This window comes from Vespula vulgaris, chromosome 3 (genome assembly GCF_905475345.1).
Source record: "Vespula vulgaris chromosome 3, iyVesVulg1.1, whole genome shotgun sequence".
In the NCBI taxonomy this organism is placed as follows: domain Eukaryota; kingdom Metazoa; phylum Arthropoda; class Insecta; order Hymenoptera; family Vespidae; genus Vespula; species Vespula vulgaris.
Window position 1 is genome coordinate 11,393,973 of NC_066588.1, and position 4,507 is coordinate 11,398,479.

At 37.9% G+C, this 4,507-nt stretch overlaps 1 protein-coding gene across 12 annotated transcripts in view; it reads right to left on the reverse strand.

Moving 5' to 3' along the window:
• LOC127062385 (teneurin-m) overlaps positions 1-4,507 on the reverse strand; it is a 682,969-nt gene that overhangs the window by 111,113 nt on the left and 567,349 nt on the right. The gene's annotated exons all lie outside the window — the stretch shown is intronic.

The following is a 4,507-nucleotide window of genomic DNA, read 5'->3' on the forward strand; positions in this document are numbered from 1 at the left end:
TTATTCATCCCTTTCGACATCTCCGACTGTAACAACTTCGCGTATACATTCAGAAGGCAACTAAAAGGATAATGGATAACTCGAAGGTATGGCCCGTGAGACCGAGAATTAGAGAAAGAGAAAAAAGATGGATAAAGAGAAGAGGATGAGGAATGGTTCGTTCGCGATATTTCACAACGGTTTCTCCCGATTCGGAATGAGGATCCCTAAAAGGGATGAGTATTCGGAAAATAGGGAAGAGGAAATCTGTCTTCCAGGGAGGAAACGAAAGAAGAGCGAGTGAGGATGGACAAGGTACGGACTAAGCCCGTGGTTTAATATTATATAAAGAGAAAGAGAGACAAAAAGAGAAAAAGAGAAAAAGAAAGAGAGAGAAGGAAAGTGTCGAGGGTTTTCGAAGGGAAGGTAAAGAAAAATAAGGGCACGTTTGTGACATACGAAGTGGCATGCGTGAAAATCTACGACGAGAGAATGGAACGGTTGATGGAAGTGAAAAAAAAAAAAAAAGAAACCAAAAGATACAACAGACAGCAACAGCTAAAGTGATGTAATGTTATTAACGAGTTTTTGATCAAATAAAGGATGTATGTAAATAAAAAGCAAAAGAAAAAAAGGGAAAGGGACAGAGAAGGGAAACAACATCGCTGTCGTAAGAAGATATTAATCGTTGTAGAGAAGAAAAAGCGTGAACGAAACATTGGTAAAGGTAAGACAAGGTGAGAGATAGAAAATTTAGTTTTAGAAAATACGTCCATCTTTCTTTTTTTTTTTTTCTTTGTTAATCTCTTTCTCTGGTTCTTCCATATCTTCTTTTTTTTTAAATATTCATATTTTTCTTTTTATCTTCATACTTTTGTAGTAAGAGTGAAAGTAAAGAAAATACGGAAAGCTTTAGTAGTGTCGAGTTAAAGAAAGAAAAAGAAATAAATAAATAAAAACAAAAGATATAAAGAAAAAGCGAAAGAAAAGAGAAGAAAAGAAAAGAAAAGAAAGTCGAAACGAATAATAGCAATGAGATAGATACTTTACGTACTACTCATCTTTGAGACGTTAACGCTTATGCAAATATCTCTGAAACCGCATTCTCTTGAACTCTTGTCCTATGTACCAGCACTCTTCCCGATGCAGGTACGTTATTTGTCCTTGGAAATGCGACGAATCGCGCAGTTCTCTTTGATTACCGTAATGAACGGGCCAATTAGAGGGTTGGACCAAGTCTGAAAGGTGAAGGGATGGAAAAAGGGGTGAGGTAGATAGCTGCGGGATTTCGTACGAGCTTTACGAGGGAGAAATCGTAGGGAAAGAGAAGAGACGAAAAATCGAATCAGAAATATGAGAAAAAAAAAGAGAAAGAAAGAAAGAAAGAAAGAAAGAGAGAGAGAGAGAGAGAAAGAAAGTATGAAAATAAAGGAGCTTAGGCTATTTAAAAAGTACGTCGAAAGCTATCAACATGGCACATGCACCAAGACAATTGTAAATCTTTCATCGAGCAAGAAAAAAACGGGAGGGAATCTTTTTTTTCTTTTTCTTCCTTTCTCTCTTTCTTTTTTTATTCTTTCTACTTCCTACGTTAAGACTTTCTCGTCCTCTTTTTCTTTCGATACTTATCGGAAAACGCTCGTCCTTTCGCGCTCGCATTCATCGTATCGTCCCTAGATAATTATTTTAAGATCGGTTTCTCCCTTCTAAAAGAAAGAATTCCTTTGGGGAGTTTCGAAAATTCGAGTGGCTCTAAACGACGAAAGGAATAAGGACGGGAATGTAAAAATTCACGATTTGAAGTTGTAAAACGGAACGAACGGATGAATCAAATCGTTCTCCTTTAACGTTGTAACGAAACGATTTCGCTTTCTTTTAAGAGCATTTTTCATTTATTTTCTCTCTCTCTCTCTCTCTCTCTTTTTCAATCTTTTCTTTGGTACTGCAACGTACTTAAATACTCCTCTATCGATCTTCGTCGAACCGGAAAAGCAAAAGAAGCGGATACGAATAAGAGGAAAGGGCAAAATGGAAGGGATTCGGTTAGGGATAAAGGAAAAATATTCTTGGGCCTTCTTTCTATCGTCGCATTCACGCGATTACCGCGAGCCATGGTAAAAACTTTACGAGAGGAACGTAATTCTTATTTTTCTTCTTTCACCTTCTTTTTCTTTTTCCTTTTTAACTCGCCTTGGCCAACATCCGACTGACGGTTCTTAATTTTGTCGGACCCGTAAAAAGGCATCGCTCGGAAGTCGTAAAAGCGTATATAAAGGATCATACGTTTCTCGTCTCTGAAAACAAGGGAAGAAATCTCTGGTTTGTCAGAGAAAAAGTCTCCAGAGAAAAAGAGAAGCGATGATACTGATTCATAAAAAAGATAACGATCGTAAGAGTGTCCTTGACAAAGATTATGTAACGTAAATGACTGATCGTCAATAAGATCGTTGAGATCTTGAGAGAAAAGAAAGATCTGCTAAATTTTTCTTCAAAGATATAATATAAAGTTAATAGAGAATACAAAATTCACTCGGAAAGGGAGAGTGAAAAAGAAAAGGATGAGAAATAATGAAGGAATAAAATTGAAAACAAAAAAAAAAGAAAGAAAGAAACGATAATAAACTCCGACGGATCGAGTAACGCGGATTTTCTTAATGAAACGAAAAAGTTCCTAACTCTTTCAAAAGTTTCTTCGTCAAACAAAACCGAAAGAAACAGCGAGTGTTGATTTACGACGAAAATTGATCGTACCAATCGTGTAAATCGTATTTACTCGGGCGCACGAATAGTTTCCTCTCTTAAATTATTATTAAGAATTAGTTCGGGTAGTTCGTACAACGAATTATTCGACCGTTCGAAATTACGAAAGGTTAGAAAAGGATCGTGAGCCGTGGAGAAGGGGGTTGGTTGGATATATGGGGTAATGGGGTGGTGGTAAGGGGGTACAGGGGTGTAATATTCACGAACGGTGTGACCGGTCTTCCCGAACGGACGAAATATTTACACTCCTCTCACCGGGAATTGAAATAGAATGGGTCGAAATGTAATTAATTGCAGGAAACTCCGTTAACGAGATGAACGATCGCCTTTGATGTCTCGAGTGGTTACGAAGTTTGCTCGGCAAACGTCACGGCTTTTAATTTTCCGTTCTAATAGTTCTAGACACAAAAATACATCGCCCGGCCGACTAACCCAAACCCATTCGACTAACCCACCTACCCACCCACCTACCTACCCACCCATCTACCTACCTACTGTTCTGTAACTACACTACTTTTTTTCCTTTTTTTTTTTATTTAGTACAACACAGGAAAGTATACAGAGAATGGTGCGAGGTAAACTTGAGAGAGACCTTTTTATTCGAACATCTATCTTCTTCTACAAGGAAGACTAGTATTACAACTAATCGGAAAAAGCGGATAACTTCCGGATATTACGAAAGCTGTGCGTTAGGAGAGACAAAAGAAGGATAAAGCCATGTATTGTAGTCGAATTATTTCGTGCTTTGATAAGTTAATCCCTTGCGTACCAAGCCGTGCAAATTTTTCCTACGCGCATATGTATTGTTAACAAGCCGTTGGAACAAAGAATGAATGAATGAGAAAGAGAGAGAGAGAGAAAGACAGACAGAGGGAACATAAAAATAAATCGTACACACGGTTACACCGATTTTTGAATTATATACAAAGCGATTTTTAGTTTTCGACTTTTTGCTTTTACATTTTAGTGTTTGAAAAAAAAACGAAGACAGATAGAGATACAGAGATAAAGAGAAAGAGAGAGAGAGAGAGAGAGAGACAGAGTAACCAGTACAGTGACATTTTTGTGTCATGCGATCGGCTCGAGAGATTTGCTTGAATGGCCGGTTGGAGCGGAAGGGTTAGAGAATTCGCGAGGTCGGAAGCATGAGAGGGAGGGTTTTCAGGGAAGGACGAGACTCGATGGTCGAAGGTTCGTTTTCAACAGAGTTGGCTCGCTGACAATGCCACGGCACAATGCGCCAACGCCGTATGGTCGACGTTCACAAAGGCACGACAATAGATTGCTAAAAAAGGAAACCAAGTAAATACGAGAGGTCTCTCTCTCTCACTCTCTCTTTTTCTCTCTCTCTTTCTCTCTCTCTCATACACACATCTCGTACATGGGAATTACATTAATGAAACTAACTAATACTGGAACAATGAGGAAAGGGAGAAGACAAGGGGACGGTAATTTTAGCTCCAATTGTATATATGTATGTATGTATGTATGTATGTATGTATGTATGTGTATATATATGTATGTATGTATCGTTCGATTCGATCAACCCCTTTTTATTACAACAACGATTCTCAACTCCCTGTTAAGACCATCTTTCTATTTCCTACTTAATTAACGATGATAACGAAATGATAAGATCGTCGGGACTTTAAAAACATGAATACGTATTCCCCTTGTTATTGATATATTTTTTTTTTTTCTTTTTTCCTTGTGTTCCACTAATCTCTATTTTACGATATATGTCTCTGTGGTTATGAGAGAAGGACGA